The 26649-nt window shown below is 34.1% G+C and overlaps 1 pseudogene; it reads right to left on the bottom strand.

Annotated features, from left to right (window-relative positions):
* Positions 1 to 11477: 11477 nt before the first annotated feature.
* LOC108481520 (probable disease resistance protein At1g58602) lies at positions 11478 to 24853 on the bottom strand (annotated as a pseudogene).
* Between the last annotated feature and the right edge of the window lie 1796 nt (positions 24854 to 26649).

The raw sequence follows: 26649 nt of genomic DNA, 5'->3' as shown, positions 1-26649 counted from the left end.
TGTGATGAATCTAAATCGTCGGGTCTGGATGGGTTTAATATGCGTTTCTTTAGAAGATGTTGGGAAACGGTCAAAGAGGATTTATTTAGAATGATGTTAGATTTTTATAGGACGGGGAAGCTGGAAAGTTCCATAAATTGCTCATTTATTGCTTTAATTCCCAAATTGGATAATCCGAGCGAGATTTCTAACTTTCACTCGATTTGCCTGGTTAGTTCTTTATATAAAATCATTGCTAAAATCCTTTCTCGTAGGATTAGGATGGTTATTAGTGATTTGGTGAGCGAGACACAATGCGCTTTTATTAAAGGAAGGCAAATCTTCGACGGAATCTTAATTGCTAACGAAGTAATTCATTCAATGAAAAAAATGAAAGGAGATGAAGGAAACTTGATTTTTAAACTGGATTTTTCCAAGGCATACGATTGTGTTGGTTGGGACTTCTTAAAGCTAGTACTTCGAAAAATGGGTTTTGGGGTCAGGTGGATTGGTTGGTTGATGGAATGTGTTACTATGGTGAGAGCAGCTATCCTGGTTAATGGGTCGGCTACAAAAGAATTTAAATTTGGTCGTGGATTACGCCAATGAGACCCTTTATCTCCATTCCTGTTCATTCTGATTACGGAAGTGCTTCACTTATTGATGGAAAAAGCGGAGGTATTGGGATTTATTGAAGGGATTCATGGAGTTCTTCTGGGTCAAACGATTTCACACTTACAGTTTGCGGACGACACGATTTTGTTTTTAAAGACAGAGAAAATAGTAGTGGAAAATATGAAATTTATTCTCCGTTGCTTCGAGACTTCTTTGGGGTTGAGTATTAACTTCAAAAAAACGTGTATTGTAGGGTTTGGAGTTAATGAGGAATTTCTCTACCGTTTGGCAGCTTTATGTAAATGTAAGGTTAGAGTGTTACCTATTTGCTATTTGGGTATTCCTTTAGGAGCAGGTTCGAGAAGGGTAGCTATTTGGGACGTGGTGGTTGAAAAATTTAGAAAGAAATTGGCGGGATGAAAATGTAGAAGTATGTCGTGGGCAACTAGGATAGTGTTGGTAAATGCAGTGTTATCGTCTCTTCCAATCTATTTTATGTCTTTATTTCAGGCCCCGGTGTCAGTAATTAAAAGAATTGGTAAAACAATGAGAAATTTTTTGTGGGGAGGGTTGGATGGCAAACTGAAAATGGCGAAAGTCAATTGGAAGCAGATTTGTAGACCAAAAGAAAATGAAGGAGCCAGAGTGGTTAACCTTGAGATTAAGAATAAAGCACTATTAGCAAAATGGAGGTGGCGAGTGATAGTGGATAAAAATGCGCTATGGAGCAAGGTGATTTTAGCAAAGTATGGTTCTAACGCGAAATAATGGCGATTTGGTGTGAAAAATTTGAAAGATATGTCGACAGTTTGGAGAGGGATTGTGGAAACTCTTTAGATACTAGAGTGAATAGGTGGATGGGAGATAAAGATTTCAAATGGAAGGTAGGGAATGGAAAGGATAAGTTGTTCTGGGGGGATCATTGGTGTGGTAATAGTCCATTAAAATTTGAATTCTCTAGAATTTTTCGTCTAGCTAAATTCAAAAATGGTTCGGTTTTTTATTACTCTTTGGAAGGCGGTTTTTGTAATGTTAATTGGAAAGGGTTTTTCATCAAAGCTTTGTTGGATAGAGAGTGGGGGATGATAAATCGTCTCTTGGATTAGGTGGGTGGTGTGGTATTGATCCCGGAGGTGGAGGACTGGATATTATGGAAGTACGACAAAAATGGTAAGTTCTTTGTGAAGCAGTTAACTAAATTAATGGTGGATAGGGTGGGGGTTGATTTTAGTTTTGCATTTGATTGAATATGGAAGCTGAAAGTTCCTCATAGAGTGCTTTATTTTCTTTGGTTAATAGCAATTGACAGAGTTCCCACGAAGGATTTTTTAATTAGGAAAGGGGTAAAAATTCTTGATACTGTTAATGTATGTCCTTGGTGTAATAGAGAGCGGGAGAAGACGGACCATTTGTTTTTTAACTGCATCTTTATTAATGGTTTTTGGAAGAGGATTTTTAATTGGTGGGACATCGGATGGAAAAGGGTGAATAATTTTGAAGATTTTTATTCATGCTGTTTCAAAGTGAAAATTCTAGGATCTTGTAAAAGTCTGTGGTTGATTGCAATTACGGTTGCTGTTTGGTCAATTTGGCTTGCGAGAAATAAAATGGTGTTTGACAATAAAGTGTTGACAATGGATACCTTGGTCTTCCATACAAAGATAAGGGATTTATTATGGAGCAGGGCTGCTTTTGATAAGTGTAGGTTTCATGAAAGATTATGGTGGTTTTGTCCGTATAAGTGTTGTTTATCTAAGTCTGATCCTGGGGGTTGGTGTTTTCCACCTTATGGTTGGTTTAAATTTAACGTTAGCGGTATTGTTTTTGAAGGTGTTCGGGGTGGTGGAGGAGTGTTGAGAGGTGAGGATGGAATTGTTAGAGCCTTATTTTCAGGACCAATTGATGTAGGTGATTCTGAGTCAACTGAATTGGGAGCTATAATCATTGCTCTTGATATTATTATTGAAATTGGCTGGAAGGGGACTGGTTCTTTGATTATTAAAATAGGTTCAAGAGAGGCTCTTAGTTGGATTCTGGAGAGAACAAGGATACGTTGGTCGCATCAAGTTATATTTGCTGAATTGGAAAGGAGGAGGAACAGGGTGGGAGAGTTATCTTTTTCAGTCGCTGTGGCGAATGGAAATGAAATGGCAGATTCTCTAGCTATTACAGGGACGAATAGAACTAGTATGTTTAAGGCTTAGTGGTGGGTTGATTTATAATGTCAGATTTCATGTATATGTTATGTGGTTTTGAGTATGTTTTGTAGTACTTTTTGGGTGGTCATTTCTGCAGTGTTGTTTGATAACTTTGGTCTTGGGATGTCGGGTTTGTATTGTTGATGAGTGGCCTCAGTAAGTAGGATTCGTTAATCTTGTTTGTGTTTCCTATATTTGCTTTTACAAGTTGTAAAGGCAGTAATGAGCAAAAAAAAAAAAACAATACTATATGAATAATATGTTATGTTAATAAATGTCACCAACAAAAATATAATAAAAATTAATTTATAGGGCACGGAATGAAAATATTCAGATAATACACTATTTTAAGATCGATATTAGCAATTAAAGAAAACGAAACAAAGTAATATATAAAACAATTGAATTAGGTAATATATAGAGTTTAAAATAAATAATATGCGAGAGAAAAAGCAAATCTTAAAATAAATAATACGGAAAAGGTTCAAAATGAACAAATATATATATAAATTGACATAAACAAAATATAAAATAGTTTAAAATAAATAACTTAGATTAGTTTAACATAAATAATATATACGAGAAATAAGATATAAAAATCTAAAATAAATAATATATGTGAAACAACTTAAAACAAAATAATGTATATAGCGGTTTAAAAAATAAATAATATATGAAGACATTTAGAATAAATGATATTTAAAACAATTTAAAATAAACAACATAAAACAGTTTAATGGTAATATAAAAAAATAAAAAAATAGTTTAAAATAAATAATATATATAAAAAGGTTTAAAATAAATAATATGTAAAAGAGAGACTTGAAATAAATAATGTATAAAAATAGTTCAAATAGAAAAGTAAAATATATATATATATAAAATCCAAAATAAATAAGGTATAATAGTTTGAAATGAATAATATATGTAAAATTTAAAATGAATAATAGTTTAGATATATATAATATGAAAAAACTTAAAGTAAATAATAATAGAAAAATTTAAAATAAGTAATATGAACAAAACTTAAAATAAATAATAATGATAATACATCTTTATTTTAAAGAATGAATAAATAAATAAATAAATAAATAAATAAACAAAGCAGATTAGGAACTAGACTGAAATCAAACTCAAATTTAGGGTACAAATTGTAAATAACAAAAAAATAAGCCATCAAGGACCTAAATGAAACGTGCTTGAAGAATGAGGGACTTACTGGGTAAATTTTTACAACCCCCTATACGCAGCATTTGAAGGGTCTGCCTCTTCGAATGGTCAGAAGACCAAAATGGTCACAACCCCCTTTTTTCTTCGATCACCACTAGGGTTTTCAACCCATTTCTTGCACCGTCACCGACCTGCTGCCGTAGACGGTGGCCAGAGCCACACGAAATCGAGTTTTTAACCCCTTTTTAAAGTAGATCCAATAGTGCCCTAAGCCCTGGACCAAAGAAATAAAAGAAAAGGAACCACTATCCTCTCTTTGGGCTCATTCCGACGATGAAGAAGAGGCCTTCGACGACGGGGCTGCGAGGATCCGGGTAAGTTTTCCTTTCTCCTCTCTTTTATTCGCCTTTTTTATGTTTTAAAGTAAGTAAAAAATAAAATAAAATAAAATAAAATGAAACCAACAGAAATAAACAAGAAAAACGAGATCACAAAGAAAAGATCGAATTCAACCTTTCGAAGTCTCTGTTCTATTTTTGATTTCTGATATACGTTTTTTTTTTGAAGAAGAAATACAAAATGCCTATTTTTGTTTTTATAGACCATTACAAACTATTTTTTTTTTGTTTTTTTTTTGTCTTTTTCTATTTGTTTCTACTACTTGTTGGCTTCTGTTGCGTGTTCTTCTTGCTTTGCAGGTGGTGTGGTGGTTAGCGGGACGGTTGAGGAGTGTCAGATGGCACGTGAGTGGTGCTGCAAGCATGCTAGTGGCAGTGGATGTGACAAGGGTAGACCTAGGTGCGGTGCACCTAGGGTTTTCCTTTGTTTTTTTGAGTTGAAAATGTTGTCGGCTAGGGTTTTGGTTTTAGGTTTGGCTTAGTTGGGTTTAGGTTATTTGGGTTAGGTTTAGATTGCATTTGTTGGGCTTCTAAACTTTGTAAATGGACTTTGGGCAATTTATATATTATTTTGGTTATTAATTACTGGTCTTTGTGTTATTATGGGCCGGGCAAATTTGGCCTATTACAAATAATATGTGAAACAATATAAAAACTCAAAAACACACATAATATAGAAAACATTATGGAAACTAGGAATCAATATGATATAAAGTAATTCAAAAACTATTAAATATATGAAAAATTTTCAAATGAACAACACATGCTAGAGTTTGAAATAGTTTACATGTATAAAAATAAAAACTAATCATATACAAATGATTATTAAAATAGATATTATGAAAGAAGAAGTTTGGAGCAAATAACGTACAAAATATTTTTTAAAAATGAAACATCATTTAAAGTTGATGGTATATATACAATGAAAAAATAATTTAAATAATATATAAAAAGATAATAATATATGAAAGGATTTTAAATAACGAAGATATATAATAAAATATTTTTGAAGGAATGAAATATATACATAATAGATTTGAAAAGAAATATATATACCTAAATAGATTTAAAAATATATATATTTATATATATACATAAAACAACATGGAATTGAAAATGTACATAGAATAAAGCTAATTTTAACATAAACTCTCTCTCTCTCTATATATATATATGTATAATATAAAGGTAATTTAAATGAAATATTATACAAAATTTTAAAACAATACAATATAAAAGAGAATTTTAAAACAATAATTTTAGAATTTAAACAAATAAAAAATAAACAAAGTAAAATTATTAAAGTAATTCCAAATGTATATTTAATAAATTTTAAAGATGAATACTAAATGAATTAAAAAAAATGAATTACACATTGCAACCTCGAGCAAGGTCAGTTGTGACTGGCTAGTGGATAGTGGCTGTACACATCACATGGTAGCTGATTAAAGGCTGTTTAAGGAGCTCGACAAAAGTTTTGCCTCAAAGATCAGGATTGGTAATGGAAACCTGATTGAAGCCAAAGGCAGGGACAATGTGGTGATCAACAAAAAGTCAGGTAACAAAGTGATTTCTGATGTACTTTTTGTGCCTGACATAGGTCAGAATCTACTTAGTGTTGGTCAGCTTGTAGAAAAAGGTTACTCACTTGTTTTTAAGAATGGCTCATGCATTGTTGAAGACTCTTATGGTCAGGAGTTGGTCACAGTAGTAATGACAGATAGGTATTTTATTCTTGATGTCAATCAACTTGAGAAGAAGGCTTACACCAGCCTTGTTGATGATGCTAGTCTATGGCACAGGAGATTAGGACATGTTAATTACAAGTCACTTGATCAGTTGCACAAGTTGAATTCGGTTGAAGACATGTCGAAAGTTGAAGCCAAAGACACTCTCTGTGAGGTTTGCCAGCTTAGTAAGCAAACCAAGTTACCTTTTCCTGCTAATGTGGCATGGAGGGCTCGAGAAAGACTTGATTTAGTCCACTCTGATGTCTGTGGACCAATGAAGACCTCTTCCTTGAATGACAGTAAGTACTTTATACTGTTTATAGATGATCTGACCATATTTTGCTGGGTTTATTTCTTAAAGCAGAAGTCTGAAGTGTTTGAAGCCTTCAACAAATTCAAACATTGGCTGAAAATCAGTCTGGCTGCAAGGTTAAGGCTTTGAGAACAGAAAATGACACTGAGTATCTGTCTGAAAGGTTTCAGAAACTATGTGAGCAAGCTGGGATTCACCATCAGCTGAGAACAGTTTATACTCTTCAGCAAAATGGAGTATGTGAAAGAAAGAATTAAACGGTGCTTGATATGGCTAGATGCTTACTGTTCGAGAGCAAGCTACCAAGCAAATTTTGGGCTGAGGCTATCACTACCTCAGTTTACTTGCTCAACAAGCTGCCAACTCATATTGTGAAAGAAAAGACTCCTTTTGAAGCCTGGTATGGAATCGAGCCTTCTGTTTCACACCTAAAGGTGTTTGGCTGTGTTATCTATGCCCTTATTCCAGCTGAGAGGAGAACCAAGCTCAAGAGAAGGGTTGCTCCAAGAATATTTGTTGGCCACAATAGCACTAAGAAGGGCTACAGGGTGTATGATCCCTCAACAAAGAAAATATTAGTGAGTAGGGATGTGAGGTTTGATGAAGGTAGAGTATGGAACTGGAATGATGCTGATGCAAGGTTAACTGATGAAGATCAGCTGGACAGCAGTCTGGAACTAGCTGAAGAAGGACCAGTTGATAAAAATTTTGATGAAGCACCTGTAAGAGGGATAAGGACTATTGCAAACATCTACCAAAGATGTAATGTTGCAATAGTTGAACCTTTAAATTTTGAAAAGACTGCTAAAGAAGAATGCTAGAAGAAGGCCATGGAAGCTGAAATAAAGATGATCCATAAGAATAACATATGGGAGTTGGTTGATAGACCAGCAAACAGGAAGATTATAGGTGTCAAATGGGTGTTCAGAACCAAGAACAATGCAGATGGGTCTCTGAACAAGCATAAGGCTAGACTGGTTGTGAAAGGGTACAGTCAACAGCAAGGTGTTGATTATTTCGAAACCTTTGCACCTGTTGTAAGGTTAGACACCATAAGGCTGTTGTTTGCCTTAGCTTATCAGAAACAGTGGAAGGTGCATCAATTGGATGTAAAGTTAGCATTTTTGAATGGATTTCTCAGGGAAGAAATCTTCATAGAACAGCTTGAAGGATTTAAGGTTGCTTGTGAAAAACACAAAGTCTACAAGCTCAAGAAGTCTTTGTATGGCCTAAAACAGGCTCCAAGGGCCTAGTATGACAGGATTGATGCATACCTGTCAAAGATTGGATTCGAGAGGAGCATAAATGAGCCTACACTCTATGTGAAGAAAGCCGAGAAAGAAACCTTATTGATAGTCTCACTTTATGTGGATGACTTATTAGTAACTTGTTGTAGAAGTGAGCTGATTGAAGAATTTAAGAAGCAGAGACAAGATGTTTTTGAGATGAATGATTTAGGTTTGATGACCTACTTCCTTGGTATGGAAGTGAATCAGAATGAGCATGGCATTTTCATAAGCCAGCAAGCATTTGTACAGAAAGTTCTAAGCAAATTCAGCGTGTCAAAGTGCAAGCCTGTGAGCACTCCTGTTGCACTAAGAGAGAAACTTTCAAGCACTAGTGAGCATGATCGAGCAGATGAAAAGGAGTATAGGAGTTTGGTTGGTTGCCTACTCTACTTGACAGCAACAAGGCCAAACATCTTGTATACTGTTAGTCTTCTATCGAGATTCATGCACTGCTGCAATGTTGCACATTTTAAAGCTACTGAAAGAGTCTTAACGTATGTCAAAGTCACCTTAGGCTATGGTGTGAAGTTTGAGAAAGCTAAAGAATTGAAGTTGGTTGGTTATTTAGACAATGATTGTGCTGGCTCAGTTGATGACGTGAAGAGTACATCGGGATACTTTTTCACTTTAGGATCAGGAGTTTTTAGTTGGAGCTCAAAGAAATAACAGACAGTAGCTCAATCCACTGCAGAGGCTAAATATATTGTAACTGCTACTACTGTTAATCAAGCAATTTGGCTTAAAAAGCTGTTGGATAACTTGAATGCTGGTCAAGCTGAAGCAACATAGATCAAAGTTGACTATCAGTCAGCTGTTGCAATTGCCAAAAACCCTGTGTTTCATGGCAATACAAGATCAAATACCATTTTATAAGGGAGGCAGAGTTGTCAAAGGAGATCAACTTGGTCCATTGCTGCTCAGAGGTTCAATTGGCAGACATTTTGACCAAGCCGTTAGCTGCCACCATGTTTGAGTATTTGAAGAAGCAAATAGCAATCTGCTGTTTTGTAGCCAAGGATGAGTGTTAAAGGTGGCAACAAACAACAGTATGTATGTTACCCAGATGAAATACAACAGTTACAAATGTACGTATGTTGTCTGGATGAAGTGCGTTTTTGTAACAAGCGACTTGTATATGATTTGACAGAAAACTTTTTGACTGGATAAAGTTGGTCAAGTACTTTCTAGTTTTAGACAGGTCTTAGGTTATCATTAGGATGTATTTAATGTTTGTTCGCTTCTACAAGTCAAAAATATTGTTGTAGTCTATATATGTACATCATACATTTGATGAATTAATGTAAGAAGAATAGCTAATTCTTGTTCTCTCAATTTCTCATCCCTTTTGCTTCTATTTGTTTGGTTGCTTTCCTTGCAACTCTCATTTCTTTGAATCTCAAACTTATTTTATACTTTATCCGGAATTATTGCTTTGTTGCTCTAGCTTCAACAAAAGCTTCATATTTCATTTGGATGACTTTATTATGTTTTTCTTCCTGTGTGAAAAACCCAACAATACTTGGTATCCGCATGTTTCAGTTGATCTTGAAACTTATGACATGATATGTTTGAAATTTTCATTAGATCGAGAAGTTGTCTGGTGGTGAACTTTGTTGTGTCATCACTGAAAATCTTGCAGGTGTATACGTTATTGAAAATTCCTTAACAGGTGTAATGTGGTATTATCTTTGTTGTTTTAGAATTCTGGCTCTTGTTGTTGTGGATATTTATTGCAATTGATTGCGATAGTATTCGTTAACATGATGTGATTGCAAACATGTTTGTGACCGTAATTTTAATCACAATTATATATGTCATGATGTTATAATCAAATATTGTCATTGGATTAAAGGTTTTCTTTATATCTTCTCATCCTTTTTGCCAAAACAATCATCTTTAATATGGGTATTTGCACACATATATATGGTTGTGAAGAAAGTATATCAAGCCTTTGAAGAAACTTCCTTGTTCTTGGTTGAAGCTAGTGCCTTTTGAATGCTCGATATTTCTCTACTGAGTTCGAGATGGGTATTTTGGGTAAATTCTACATATTTGTATCTAACATTCATCAAGAGTTTTGGATATTTTGCATGTTTAGATAGAATGACATGTTTTAATTTACTTGAACTCAAATGTAAATGTTAAATATTGATGTATTTAATTTTCTTCCAAGTATTTTCATATCGTTATTGAAGAATCGTGCATGTACCATGGTCATGTATTGAGTCAAACTAACATAGCTTTTAATCCACATAATCATCTTCCATATATGTTATATACATATATTATCATATGTGTGATTTTAGCTTAGTTGTTAGAAATGGTCGGTTTTTACAGATGAAGGTCCTAGAATGCGTGTTGGAGCCATTGCAGAAAGGATTTGTCAAGTGCTTGAACGTAATTGGAATATCTAATTTGTTCACCTTGTTTGCTCAACAGCTAATATTTTTTTCCCTTTGATCACCCAAAATAGTCATACTAACAAATGTGGCTGTGATTTTGTATTGTAATTTTTGTTTATTATCATCAAGATATTGTTGGTAGATTTAAGAAGCAAAGCATGGGATACAAAATCTTGAATCTAAATATCGATTTTGGAATCTTTGATTCCCTTAGGTTCCTTTGCCTTTTTTAAAGCATAGCTTGCTAAACCATCAAATGTTGATAAAAAAAATTCAATTTGTATCTTCTTCTTTTTTTTTTTGTAAGACAATGTAATTTGGAAGTGTTATTAGTTAGTAAGATTTAATTTTTCTTATTTTTTTCTTTGGAAGTGTGGGGATGAATTGTAACCATTGAACCTGATATGATACCGTAACAAAGATGATTGAGTTAAGGATGTCAGAAAAGATTATATTGAATACCAATCGATTTGCATAAAATGAGGAAATATGTTGAAACGGAAAATATGTCCAACATACATATATTCAAATTTTTTTAAAATATGTATATATTAAAAAGATTTTATTCTCTTATCGTACATCCATATTCAAATATATATCAAATAATTATATTTAAGTAAACTGAAGAGTAGAAATGAACATACACAACGAAGTGGTAATTTTACGATAGAAAAGCATGGTCCTGCCTTGGCTTCTAATATTACATTAAGTACATATAAAAAAAGAAAAAAGAGAAAGACTCAAGCAGACTTAAGTACGGAAAAAAAGAAAGAGAAAGCAAACTAACAAATAAATATAGGAATGGTCACCACAAACCAAAGCTATGTCAGAATAGCGGTCAGTGACGTCTCCTTATCTGCAATTTTATGTTTTAGACAAAAATTAATGTGTAATTAATTTAGACTGAAGAAAATTGAAATGGAGGAGGGGTTTCGTACCTTGCTAATCCAGGCACCTCCCTTTCTTCCAATTCCATATCTTGCAACCGTTTTATAGTTAATTTGAAGAAAACAACAATCAATCAACCAGTTTGATTTCAACAACCATAGACATACATACAAGAGAGAAGATCATTCCAAATCTCACCATATACCACACTTTCACACGCTACTTATAATAGGAGTTTTAAATATAGATTTGGTCCCGTGAATAGCAGTAGCAGGTGAAAAAATGGCGTCTTTACATGAAAAAGCAAAACTAAATATATCAATATCTGAGTGACTTCTTTTGACTTTTAATAAATGTAATCATTCATTGGTGTGTTGACAAATTGAGTGAGAATGTGAGCCACTGTCAAAAACGAAAGATATATAAGAAGCAAACAAAGTAGGAATCATTTCCTAAACTAGAGGTTATGAACTTACCTCTCAATTATCATTCAATCTATCTGTCACAGTGTTGGAATATGATAGAAGGAACATGTTTGACTTTGTAGAAATCTTCTCCTCCTTCCACCAATTTATATTTGAATGCCTTTGGCATTGATTCAATCTTCAGTTCTTTGAGGGTTGTAATGAACCTCAATCCCTAGGGAAGCATCTTCAAGTTTTCGCAACCCCTAATCTCTAATCGTTGAAGAGAAGGCATGGCTCTTTCATCCACCTTCCACTGCTCCAATCTGTGTAGCTCCACAAGACTTAGAGACTCAAGTCGAGGAAAACCCTGTGCAGAGCAAAATATTTCATTGACTTCGAAAATTTCTTCGAATTCAAAAATTCTTAAGTTAGGCAGCTTCTCTAGTGTTGGCATTGGATCTTTCTTAGACTGGTACCATTTCAACTTTATGTAAGCGAGATGTGAAGAGAAGTAGTGATAATCTGGTAATTCACTTATCCCTGTAACTATATTCAACTTGTAAATACTTGTACAGCCCGAAAGGAGGTGGGCAAAATGTCTTGGATCTATTGATCTGGTTATCCAATTGCTAACAATAGACAAGGAATGAAGATATTTACTTCCGATTATGGGTGGATTCTTTCCCAACTCCTTCTCATTGAAATTTTCAATATTTCAGGGCGAATTTATCACCAACTCTCTAAGATTTGTCATGTTGATAAGATCCTTCAGATAACAATTCTTGGTGTTGAAGTTCACAAGTGTTAGGAGTTTTCTCAAAGTACCCAACTTCAACTTAGTTCTGCTTTTACATCTGCGAGGGAGATATAAATGTCTTAGTTGCTCCATCCTCCATATCACATTAGGTACATGAATTTTGCTATTATCAACTCTTAAATCCAAGGTTTGCAAGCACCTTAAGTTGCCTAGAGATGATGGCAACTTTGGCCATATGAACTCAAGATCCTTTAGACTCAAGAATCTTAAATGGATGAGATTACCTATATCACTGGGTAACTTAAACCCTGCAAAACAATCACCCGTTCTTGTCTCATAGTTTAGGGCTCGTAGCAATTTGAAGTTGTTGAACATGTATCTCTAAATTCCCCGAAGTTTAAGAAGGACCATACCACCTATCGAAATAGCAAGAATCCAAAGAAGTGGATTCCAAACTTCATCTTCATGTTCATCAAAGTATTTCAACACTTCCAAGGGCAAATATTTTTCTAATTCCTTCTCTAGAATGAACTCATTGAAGAATAAAAGAGACCGAATATTTGGACTTTTAATGCACTGTATGAAAAAAAACTCATGCACAGAAACCCTACGAACCTTCCGAATCATAGATAATGAAGATGCATTCGATCGATCAATAATGAAGACAAAATTTTCTTGTTTTGCCTTTGATAAGCAAAGACCTCTCATCAGATCATGCATCTGAACCGTTTTGACCTTTAAGGTTGCCACATCTCTTTGTCGTACTTGAATCATGCACCTTTCCACAAGCTCCATTAAATAAGATTCCGCCACATCTTCCGCAATTTCCCCACCGTCTCTTTCTTCTTGCTTTGATGAGACAATACCTTCAGCAACCCATAATTGAATCAATCTATACACATCTATCATATAATCCTCTGGAAAATGACTTAGATAGAGGAAACATGGTCTTAGATAAGGAGGCAAATCATCAAAACTTAATGCTAACACATCTTCTGGTCCTTGATTTTTGCCTCTCTTCAAGTATGATTTTACATTGTCAGATATCTTTCGCCATTGGTTTAATGAATTATTCTTTGTAGCCAAAATTCCTCCCAATACAACAATGGCTAATGGAAGCCCTGCACAATGTTTAACCATGTTCTCTCCTAACTCTTTCATTTCCTCACCGATTATATTTCCTGTATAAAAAATTAGGAATAAATTTTAAAAAAAAGAAAATTAAGAATTAATTTAAGTAAGTAAAAGAAATGTAAAAGTAGATGAACTCAAACATATATTTTATTAATTTATCAAATAATTTTAATATAAATCCATCACTTATATACAGTTTAGTTTTTATTGCGGTTATTAACTACACTTAAGAAAATAAATCTATTTGAAAATTTTGAATACTTTATGGAACAGTCAATACTAAATAACAAACTTCACTTTAATTAATTTAAGAGGAGATTCAAATAAATAAATATATAATTCATTATCCAATTTGAAATCTAAAAAGTAAAATGATAATAAAAAACAACAGCAACAAAATTTCCATATCTTTTTAAGGGTTGTTTAGAATAGTTCACGCCTTATGGTTTTAAGACTAATATTTAATACTCCAACAAAAAAATATTTATTCGAATGAAAATACTTTCAATGTTTAAAGAATTATATAAAAAAAGACAATTTGATTTTAAATTGGATATCCTATTAGATACAAATGAGATTATTAAGGGTTAAAAATTGTGTTGAGAGAATTTGGAGATAAAATTATAGGATTTTACTTATATTGTACAAATTAAGCATACAAAACAATTAAATATATCTCTTTTTCGTGAATGATTTTAGCAGGATTTTCTATCATAATTATTGGGAAATTATTAAAAGGATGTTTTGGAAGCTATTAAGAGATTTTTTTAGGCAATGAAAATTTTCGATGGGTTTAAATGAGATTGAGATAATTATAATTCTGAAGACCAAATGTCTTAAATTAATGACATAATTTAGGCCAATTAGTCTTTAAAATTTTGCGTATAAAATCATATCGAAGATCATGGTGAATATATTGAAAGGAGTTCTAAGGGTAGTGATTATGAATAATCAAAGTGCTTTTGTGGTGGATAGACAAATACATGATAACATCTTAGTTGCCCAAAAGATTTCCATCATTTGAAATTGAAGAAGAGGGGTAAGAAATATGAGGTTGCTTGGAAGCTCGACATGAATAAAATATATGACAAAGTATAGTGGAGATTTCTGGAAGCTATTTTAAGAAAAATGGGATTTGCTTTAACATGGAATGATTGGATAATCGAGTGTGTGAAGAGTGTTTCTAACACTTTGTTTATTAATGGTAAATCTAGCAGAAAAATCTATCCATCTTGTTGAAGTTGGCATGCATGCAGCACATGTTGCAGCCAAGAAGCAGAGAAGTTGCCCGAACCATGCAGATGCTACGGAAGTTGTTGCAGCTGTTCAATTTCAGTTTATTTTGTTACTCCAAGTGATGTTTTGTAACTTAAGGTGGGTTTGGATGGGCGATTGGGTGCGGTGCGGCGCGGCGCGTTTAGCTTACTTTTTATCTCACGCTACAGTATCGCTACAGTATCTAATCTCACCGCCAGGCTATTTTTACAGTAACTGCAGGTAAACGCACCACCCATCCAAACTCACCCTTAGTTAAATTAGAACCAAGTTGTTAATGTACTTGATGTATTTTTTTGTTGACATTGGAGCTGGTAAATCAGCTTTACCAAGTGTGCAAGTTTAGTTTATCAAGTTTCAATGTAATTAGTGGTGGTAGGTAGATGTTTAGGTAAAATTTGTTTGCTTTTGATCAGCCTATTGACTAATATATGTAATGGGAACATGCCTTAATTTGAAGTTAATGAAAAATAAACATTTTCTTCTTCATTTTTCTGGCTTTCACTCAAGCAAATAGCTTAAGCGTCATATCTGATTTCTGTTGTTTGCTTAACAAGCATCAAGCGGCTTCAAGCTCAAGTCACTGTCTTTGTAATTCATTATCATTCTTAGTTCCAACACATCTATAGGTCTAAGATAAGGTGACCGTCTATCACCTTACCTTTTCCTTTTTGTTGTGAATGTCATCTCTCGTATGATTATTAATAAAGTCGAGTCTAGCCAGTTTTATTTCTGGGATTAGCCTTGGTAGTCATTATCCAATAGTGTCACATTTGTTATTTGCGAACGATCTGTATTCTTTTTGGAAGCTAATTAGTTAAATCGTAGGAGAATGATTAACTTTCAAGAATATTGTGCAGCTTTCAGACGAAGGGTCAAGTATGATAAATCAAGCAACGTTTTTAGTGTGAATACTCCCGAAGGGTCAACGAAAGGTTGATTCAAGAAGAGACTAATATAGAGATGGCAAATAATTCGGGGCGTCTACTTGGGTGTACCTTCTTTGTGGGGGCTTTCGAAAACATTAACTTTGAGGCATATCAAAGATAACGTCCTTACTTTCACCAAAAAAAAAAAAAATTGGTCCTTACCAAACTTAAGGGCTGAAAGCAGCAGCAAACGTTATCTTGAAGGGGAAGGGAGGTTCTTATTAAAGCAGTAGCATGCGCTTCAATGGATACGATATCTTTTCGAATTTCCTAGAAAATTATGCGTGGAAATGAATTCAGCAGAAAGAAAATGAGAGACGTATTCATTGAAAAGCTTGGAGGACTTGCTCTACTTACAAAACAATCTTGACAGTTAGTCCAGGATCCTGATTCTCTCTGGCTGGGATTTTAAAAGGTCTTTATTTCCCGAATTCTAATTTCCTTGAAGCTAAAAGGGGAGCTAGGTCATAATGGGTGTGGAGTAGCATTCTTGAAGGGAAAGAGTTTTTAAAAGGAGACTTCTATTTGGCAAGTTCTAAATGGCGAAAGCATCCGTATTTGGGAAGATAGATGGTTGCTAGGAGTTAAATATAGGGAATTAAAGCATCCTGGAAATATTGACGGATCCTCACCAACAAGAGTTGCTGAGATAATTTCTTTAGAAGAACTAAACTAGGACTTACCCAGTATCTCAATGTGGTTAGAAGATATTGAAATTTCGAAATTAAAAGTTCCCCTTCATGAAACAGATGAACAAGATAAATTGGTGTGGCCGTTTACAGCTATTGGTCAATATTTGATGAAGTCAGGGTATAAGGAGTTGATGAGAAAGCACTATGGAAACGAGTCTTCTTTACAACCTTCCAGCTCTCACTTAACTAATAGGAGAACTTGGAAAGCTATTTGGAGCTTACAGGTACCGAACAAAGTTAAAATTTTCTTATGGAAATTATGTCATAATGCTATTCCGTCTCGTTTTAATCCGTGGAAAAGAAAGTTAAAAGTTGGAATTGTTTACACTTGCTGCCACATCTGGAAAGCTAGGTGTGAGGTTACAATTGAAGGTGTGAAACTTGGTTGGGAGAGAATTATTCGAAGGATTAATTGCTCCATGAATGAATTCTTTGTTATTCCAAAAGGGTCGGAAGCGTGTAAATTATTGTACTAAAAATCACACAAAGTTCAATTCCCAGGGAAAAGAGGTGGATCACAAGGATCTCTTAAATACCAATTCTTTCCTTAGTCAGAATATCCCTTCTATAGTAATTTAATAGCACAATTAAATACTACTATTATACCCTCAAATATTGAAAGAAAGAACACAAGAGTTTTAATGAGGTTCGATAAATTATACCTACGTCCTCGGGCACTAACACCAGATGATAACTTTACTATTTCCAAAATATTACAAACAAATAGAATTCCTTAAGAATTCTCAAATGGGAGAAGAGAGAAAACTAAGAGAGAAAGATTGGTTGGGATAGTTGAAATGAAAAATGAGAAGGTCTATTTATAGTTGAAGTTCAGGGACTAACTTGTAAATAGCCTAAAAATTAGGGACCAAAATTGCAATTATCCCATTCAACTTTTCAACATTTGGTGCAACTTGCTTCACCTTTTTAACAAGTTGCTTCCTACCTTTGTTGACTTTTCAACAATCTCTACCTTGAAGATTTGATTAGGATAATAACATCTTCACACGCTTCATTCAACTCCTCAAATTCGATAAAGCTATCTTTTGTAGTACCTACAAATGCGCTCTTGAGCGCTATATACCTGAAGGTGCTCAAATTCTCAGGATGTTAATCAAGTTCAAACAATGATTAAACTTGATTGTTGTTACCACCTTGGTCATCATATCTGCGGGATTATCTGCTGTCGGAATCTTCTGAAGTAGAATTTTTCCTTTTTCAAAGACTTCCCGCACAAAGTGATATCTTACGTCGATATGCTTGGTTCTTGAATGATAGACTTGATTTTTCACTAAATGAATAGCGCTCTGACTGTCACAATATAGACTAATGTGACTTTGAACAACTCCCAAGTCTTTCAACAATCCATTAAGCCAAATAGCCTCCTTAACAACTTCTGTAACTGCCATATATTCTGCCTCTGTAGTAGACACAGCTACTGTAGACTGTAAGGTAGACTTCCAAATCACTGGGGTTTTAGCAAGAGTAAACAGATACCTCGTAGTTGAACGATGTTTATCTAAATCACCAGCAAAGTCGGAATCAATATATCCAACTAGAAACTGACCAAGTGCTTCATCTTGCTCAAAAATTAAACCAACATCTACGGTTTTTTGAAGATACTGTAGAATCCATTTCACAGCTTGCCAATGTCCTTTTCTAGGATCATGCATATACCTACTCACAACTCCAACAACTTGTGAAATGTCAGGCCGCGTACACACCATCACATACATCAAACTCCCAACTACATTTGTATATGGGACTTTTGCCATATATTCTCTTTCTTCTTCAGTTTTCGAAGATAATTGAGCACTAAGTTTCAAATGAGAAGCAAGTGGGGTACTTACATGTTTTGTGTTTTCATTTACACCAAAACATTGTAATACCTTTTTCAGATATTGCTTCTGATTCAAATAAAGCTTGTCTCTCTGTCTATCTCTACTTATCTCCATGCCGAGAATCTTCGTGGCCTCACCTAGATCTTTCATCTTGAACTCTTGATTCAACTGAGCTTTTAGCTTATCTATCTCTTTTTGGCTCTTCGAAGCGATTAACATATCATCAACATACAAGAGTAGATAAATGAAAGATCCGTCATGCAGCTTCTACAAATACACACAATTGTCATATTTGCTTCTTGTGTACTTCTGCCTTCTCATAAAGCTATCAAATCGCTTGTACCACTGCCTTGGGGATTGCTTCAATCCATATAGTGATTTGTTCAGCTTACAAACCCAATTTCTACCACCAGCATCTGTGTATCCTTCGGGCTGAGTCATATAGATCTCCTCTTCTAACTCACCATGCAAGAAAGCCGTCTTAACATTAAGTTGAGCTAGCTCCAAATTCAACTGTGCTACCAAGGCCAACAAAATTCTGATGGAGGAATGCTTCACAATAGGGGAAAATACATCATTGTAGTCAATTCTCTCCTTCTGAGCGTAGCCTTTAGCTACCAATCTTGCCTTGTAGTGAATATCTTTCTTACTAGGAGATCCATCTTTCTTTACGAATACCCACTTGCATCGATTGCCCTTTTACCTTTCGGTAATTGTGCCAACTCCCAAGTATTGTTCTTCTGGAGAGACTGCATTTCTTTATCCATGGCGCATTTCCATTTGTCACTTTCTAAGATTTGCATTGCTTCTTGATAAGTAACAGGAATATCATCATCAACAACAGGAAGGGCGTAGGCCACCATATCAGTAAATCGAGCAGGTTTACGAATTTCTCTCCGTGGCCTTGCAACTGCAACTGGTTCTGGTGTACTTAATGGTTCTTGGGTCAGAACCTCTTCAACCTCTAATTCCTCAACTGTGGCAGATTCATTAAAGGTGATATCTCTGCTACAGATCATTTTCTTTGTGCTTAAGCACCAAAGACGAAATCTCTTCACTTCAGAAGTGATTCCCATAAAGAGAGCTTTTTTTGCCCTCGGATCTAACTTTGACTCCTTCACATGGTAATATGCAGTGGATCCAAACACATGTAAGGAATCATAATCTGTAGCCGGTTTTCCAGACCATACCTCTATAGGATTTTTTCTTTCTAGTGCAGATGATGGCAAACGATTAACAAGATGCCCAGCGTATGTCACAGCTTCAGCCCAAAATTGCTTGCCCAACCCAGTATTGGACAACATATATCGAACTTTCTCCAGCAATGTTCGATTCATACACTCTGCCACTCCATTTTGCTGCGGTGTATCCCTAACTGTGAAGTGTCGAACAATACCATACTCTTGGCACACATCGAAGAACGGATCAGTTTTATATTCCCCTCCGTTGTCCGTCCTAAGCCGCTTGATTTTCTTGCCAGTCTGGTTTTCGATCATAGTTTTCCATTTAAGAAAAACTCCAAACACTTCATCCTTAGTTCTCATGGTATACACCCAAACTCTTCTGGAAAAGTCATCAACACAAGTAACAAAGTAGTGTTTTCCTCCCACTGAAGGTGTCTTGGAAGGCTCCCACACATCTGAGTGAACATATTCTAAAATACCTTTTGTATTATGGATAGCGAGGTTGCAATTTCACTCTCTTTGCTTTCCCGAACACAATGCTCGCAAAATTTTAATTTGCAAGCCTTTGCACCTTTCAACAATCCTTGCTTTGCCTGAATTTGCAAGGATTTTTCGCTGGCATGTCCCAACTTCATATGCCACAACTGCATTGAGTCCAATTCTTTGTTACCGGAAGCTGCAGCGACTGCTCCAATAACTGTACTACCTTGGTAGTAATACAAGTTATTTTTCCTGATGCCATTCAATATCACAAGTGCGCCAGATGTCACTTTCAAAATCTCATCTCTCATAGTAACAACTAAACCATTAGATTCCAAGGCTCCCAATGAGATGAGATTTTTCTTCAAACTGGGCACGTACCGAACATCAGTCAGAACTCTGGTTGATCCATCTTGATTCTTTAATTGGATTGAACCTATCCCAACAGTTTTTCAAGCATTGTCATTGCCCATATAAACAACTCCTTCATTTAGTTCAACTAAATCAGAGAACCACTCCCGATTAGGGGACATATGATAGGTACAACTCGAATCCAATATCCACTCATCTGAATGGAACGACGATGATGATGTAACCAGTGATAGTTCAGAGTCACTAGTATCATGCTTTACAACACAAGCATCTACAGCAGCTTTTCCCTTATTCTTCAGCTTTGGACAATTTTTCTTCCAGTGGCCTTTCTCATAACAAAAGGCATATTCATCTTTCCCGAGTCTGGACTTTGACTTTGATCTTCCTTTCTGAGTTTTCTTCCGAGTGTATGAATGACCTCGGACTACTAAAGCTTCTGTATCTCTGATTAAGTTTTTCTGTTTGTCCTTCTTTCTCTGTTCATAACTGTATAAGGCTGCACAGACTTTGCTCAGAGATATATCACTCCTGCCATAAAGTAGAGTAGTTTCTAGGAACTCAAACTTCTCAGGAAGTGACCCCAACAGCATCAAAGCCAAATCTTCATCTTTGAATGTCACATTCGTATTTAGGAAATCAGTGACTAACTGATTAAATTTGGTGATGTGATCATTCATTGTGGTACCTAGGACGTAAGCGAAGCGAAACAGTCATTTCTTCAAGTGGAGCTTATTTTGACTGTTTTTCTTCAAAAATTTTTCTTCAAGTGCCACCCACAACTTATTTGCAGAAGTTTCCTTTGAAAAAGCATACCTCTGCTCTCGAGAAAGGCATGATCGAATTGTGCCACATGCCAACCGATTGATCGCCTTCCAATCTTTCTCCTATACATCATCTGGTTTCTCTTCATCAATGGCAATGTCTAGACCCTACTGAAAAAGGGCATCTAGAACCTCACTTTGCCACATACCAAAATGGCCCGTGCCATCAAAGATCTCACGGCCAATCTTGCATTTACAATTGTCGGTCTTGTCCACATGGATGATGTTGAAGCTCCTACACTGACCGTTTTCTCCATAATCTTTCAATATACCTAAGGAAATCTTTTCTGATGTGGAAGATCAGTTTAAACTGCAACCACAGAGCATACTATGATTAACCTTCGGCTCTGATACCACTTGTTATTCCAATAGGGTCGGAAGCGTGTAAATTATTGTACTAAAAATCACACAAAGTTCAATTCCCAGGAAAGAGAGGTGGATCACAAGGATCTCTTAAATACTAAGTCTTTCCTTAGTCAGAATATCCCTTTTATAGTAATTTAATAGCACAATTAAATACTACTATTATACCCTCAAATATTGAAAGAAAAATAGGACAAGAAAAAACACAAGAGTTTTAACGAGGTTCGGTAAATTATACCTACGTCCTCGGGCACTAACACCAGATGATAACTTTACTATTTCCAAAATATTACAAACAAATAGAATTCCTTAAGAATTCTCAAATGGGAGAAGAGAGAAAACTAAGAGAAAAAGATTGGTTGGGATAGTTGAAATGAAAAATGAGAAGGTCTATTTATAGTTGAATTTCAGGGACTAACTTGCAAATGGCCTAAAAAATTAGGGACCAAAATTGCAATTACCCTATTCAACTTTTCAACATTCGGTGCAACTTGCTTCACCTTTTTAACAAGTTGTTTCCTACCTTTGTTGACTTTTCAACATTCTTATCTGCTCAGTGGATCCTCTGTTCAAACAATAACTCTGATCGAACTAGGAAGTAAAAAACTTGAGCTGATGTGTGGGAGAAACCACCAGAAGGTTGGTTAAAGCTAATTGTGATGGGGCATTTGACACCTTAATAGCTTGTGCCGGTATTAGAGTAATAGGCAGAAATTTAAATGGGAAGATGCTGGATGGGATTGGTAAAAGGATTAAGGGTGAGTTTGGATGGGCGGTGCGTTTACCTGTGATTAGTGTAAAAACAGCGATGGTAGTGAGATTAGATACTGTAGTAATACTGTAGCGTGAGAAAAAAAGGAAACTAAACGCATCGCACCTCACCCAATCGCCCATCCAAACTAAGCCTAAGTGGATTCATGTAAGGTTGTCGAGGCTAAAGCTATGATTGGATGGATTGAATTAGCTATGAAGAACAAATGGACCAATGTGACAATCAAGACCAACTCCCAGACTATTGCTTCGGATATTAAGAAGAGTCAAGATCGAAGATGGAGATTAAGGCTAGTCCTTCAGGTTTTTGATAAGCTGGTCATGCAACTTTCTTCTTTGAAATTCAATGTTATTAGACGAGAAGCCAATAGGTTAGCCGATTGGTTTGCTAAGTAGGGTCGTAAAGAGATGTGCTGGTTGTTCGAATCAACTACCATCTTTCTTGGGCTTTATTCTTGATAAGAATGGTTTGCCCGCGCCCCCATCTTTCTGATGCAAGGACCCAGGATAAGCTTAGAGAATACTGTGCTTTTTTCATGTTAGTTTATCTGGTTTAGTGTTTTAGACTTTTATTCTTTCTGGAATGAATTTTTTGTGGCAAAAAAAAAACGAGAATTGATTACTTATTATTTTAATTAAGTGATGTTTGAGTACTGAATTTTTAGGCACAAGTGAAATTTTGTCATATCATCAAATTTTAAAGACATAAATTATTATTACACATTCATCCATAGACAAATTATTTTATGGACTTTTCTCACCACTTTTTAATTATTTAATAACATTTCAACAATTTTTTCTATGTCATTCACATATAATTTTGGTAATTTTTTTTTACCCTGAATCTAGAATCCTAAACCCTGTATCCAAAACATAAAACTCCAAACCCTTGAACCATGAATCTTTAACTCATAACTCATAACCTTGAACCTTGAACTTTAAACTTGAACCTCGAACCTCGAACCCTAAACTTTAAATCTCGAATCCAAACCTTGAACTGTGAGATTCGGGGTTCAAGATTTAGGTTAAAAGTTCAAGTTCAAAGTTCAGGATTTTGAGTTCAGGATAAAATAATTATCAAAATTATGTGTCAATACATGAAAAATATTGCACAAAAATTACTATTTTTAAAATTGGTTGCACAAAAATAAAAAATATTAACTTATGACAAAAAAAACAAAATGATTAAATTTGTAAAATAAGAAAATATGTTTGTTTATAATTTAAAAATTAATTATTTTAAATAATTTAATTAAAGTTAAATTAAGTTGGAGAAAACATTAAATATAAATGAGTGTATAATAATTCTTTGTTATCTTAAAATTTTAACGATGTGACACTATTTTATTAGTGCCTAGAAACTATACTTTTAATATGGTCCTAATATAATTTATTCCCGGTAAGTAATAGTGAAGTTATTAAAAATTATAATATAAAAGATAATGAATTTACTTATTAATTATATTTACATGCGTGTACCATTAATTGATAAACTACAAAGCCTTGATTTCTTTTATTTATTTCATATTAAGGTTTTGAAATTTTAAATAAAATAGATTTTATATATTTTAATTTTAATTTTAATTATTGTCAAAAAATTTAAAATGAAAAATAAATTTAGCATATAACAAGAATTTTGCCATGTGTATATTTACCTGTTTGAGGAAATACAATCTTTTGAAACAATTCCCAACTTTCTGGTTCGCTTAAGCATCGCAACTCTGAAATAATATACATAATTATTTTCCATAAAAGGAATAAGAGTATTAAATTTTACATAATTGAGAAAATTTTACCTCTTATTTCAGCATATGAAACTATCCCCTTGTTTCGAGAGGTGAGCAATATCTTGCTATTGCTATGACGGCCCCTTGCAACTGGAAAGGCAGGTTTTAACTATCCCAAGCTTCACCGGTCCAAATATCATCAAGTATCACCAGGCACTTTTTAACCTCCAAAATGTTACACAACTTCTCTGCTAATTCTTCATCTCTTTTCTTTCTATCCTCGGGATTTAAATTTTTAAAACCAGATAGAATATCTTCCCAAACATTTCTTTTCTGGCATGGTTGAGAAACATATACAAAAGCCAAGTGATCGAAATAATCAATAACCTGACGATGGTGATAAATTTTCTTGGCGAGAGTGGTCTTTCCCAGACCACCCATGCCCCATATTGTAACAACCTTGCATCCACTTTCATTCGTAAGAACTTTGACCAATGCCTCGGTATCATCAACTAGTCCAACAATATTATCATCCATAATATGTGGATAAGGCCGCCTTGATTCTCGTCTTTCAGTTGAAAAACTTGATTCTTCTCCTCTGTTCTTTAATTCCTTTACGCCGTAGGCCTGTAGTCGTCGGACCAAGTCGTTGATACTTTCTATGATTTCCTCGATCTTGGACCTGGTTTTGTGGAGTGTCCATCCCTCTTTCAAACAGCAGGCTGATCTTTTAATACAACTCGGAAGGCCACCTTTGTTTTTGGATCCAATCTTGAGAGCAAATTCCTCAACAATATCCTCAGCATCATAAGCAAGCTCTCTGATTTCAGCAACCCAAAGACGAATCCTCTCATCCGTTTATTGTTTTGTCTCTGCCAACATTAAGGAGCTTTGCATCCATTTGAGCTCTGTTTGCAGACGATCAACTTGCTTCTCCACGCCCCATAGGTATATGGCTTCCTCAGTTAGCAGGTTGCAATTGTTGTCACTGCAGATGTCACAGCAGACAAAGCCATAATAGTGAGCGAGCTCAGAAAATTCTTTAAAATCTTGAATTTGGATTTCAAGATGTGAGTGCCGCAATCTTGCTGGGAAAACAATTGCAAGAAGCAGTTCTTAATTATAAGAACAACTGCAAATCATAGCCCTTTTATACTTTTAGTAGTAATAGTTCAATTAAATTTTAAAAATAATTTATAAAGCAACATTAATCATCAATAGAATGAGAATACAAGCAAGAAAGGTATGTTCGAAATAGAAGGAGAATACTAACAAGAAAGATATATTCATAATCGAATGAGAATACAAGCAAAAAAAATATATTCATAATCGAATGAAAATTATTGCATGTTGTTTTACCTAATTTTTTCAAATTAATATCGTAGTTTACTTTCTTATATAATTCTAAATTTGTACATTATTTAAAAACTAAAAGAAACTATTATTTTAAAAAGTAATTAAGAATTAAATGCATGTAACACATATGCATTAGAAACTTGTACATTTAAATGTAAACAAAAATCAAAATTATTTTTAAAATTTAAAATTGATCAAAGAAGGAGAAGGGATGACTAAATGTTAAACCAAATATTTTCAAAATCAAACCATTATATAAACTAATAATAATAAAATTTATGATTGAATCAGTTCAATAGACTCATATTATATAACTCGATATTTTTATTTTTAATATTTTATATGTAAATAAACTGACTCTTAAAAGAATTAATATTTACTTATTAAAAATATGTTAAACGATTAAAGGTATTTTTAAATAATAAATGTTAACTCTATTAAAATTTGATTTTATTTAGTTCTCAATAAAATAAAGATTAAACTGATACATTTAACTGAAGAAAAACTAATTTAAAAAGCCCCAAGAATACTTCACCTATCATCACTGGTCTTATTTAACAGAAAAATTAGGCAAAGACAGAGCAATTTCGTTGTGAGATGGATTAAGATAGGGTACAGTATAAAATGGTCATTAAATTATTATTAATTTTTAATTTATTCATTAAGTTTTTAGAAATTAAATATTTTGATCACTTCCTTATTAGTTACAATTAGAAGAGTGACAAAAATTGATATGAGCTTTTTTTATTAGTTTAATAACAAATTTGGTCCCTAATGTCTAGACATTCGATCAATTTGATTCTAAATATAAAATTTTCAACAAATTTAATCCTCAATATTTACAAAATTTCTCATTTTAGTTCAAATATTCTTAAAAATAAAAAATAAATCTAAGCCTCAAAATTTTGAAATTTATCAATTTAGTTTTAATTCTAAATTTAGCCTTCAATTTGGTATCGATGATATAATTAAAAATAATAACTCAATCAATATTACATAATTATTAAAATATAATTAATTTAATATTATTATCAAAATATAATTAATTTTTATAAAATTGGATACTTATAACAAACAAAAATCAAGTTGAACATTCTAACTTGATATAATAGGTAAGGTTAGAAATTTTTATTTATTTATTTATGAACGTAATAAGCAATTAAAAATTGATTATGCAATGTTCATCTTCTTCTTCCAAGCCCCCTAGGCCCCCACTCACAAGTCACATAATCACTTTTTTTCTATGTGGATTAAAACACTTCCGTGTCTCTCCTTTGCTTTTCCTTCATTTAACAAAAGAAAGGAGCTGAAATTCTGAAAATTTGAGTAGAAAAAGGGGAACTTCAAAGCTTAAAACCCAAACCCTTTATGGAGTTATCATTGAAAGTGGGTTCAATTCGGTGCTATGTCAACAGTTGCAGTGCGGTATTGCTGCCTCGGTTCGGTGGACCTGAGGTGTTGCAGTCTGTTCCTGATCTTAAGCCCAATGAAGTTCTTGTTCGAGCCTGAGCTGTTTCTATCAATCCCCTTGACACCACCAGAGCAAGTTCCTCCTTTA

The sequence above is a fragment of the Gossypium arboreum genome, chromosome 11 (assembly GCF_025698485.1).
Source record: "Gossypium arboreum isolate Shixiya-1 chromosome 11, ASM2569848v2, whole genome shotgun sequence".
In the NCBI taxonomy this organism is placed as follows: domain Eukaryota; kingdom Viridiplantae; phylum Streptophyta; class Magnoliopsida; order Malvales; family Malvaceae; genus Gossypium; species Gossypium arboreum.
This window is presented reverse-complemented; position numbering and strand designations above follow the sequence as displayed.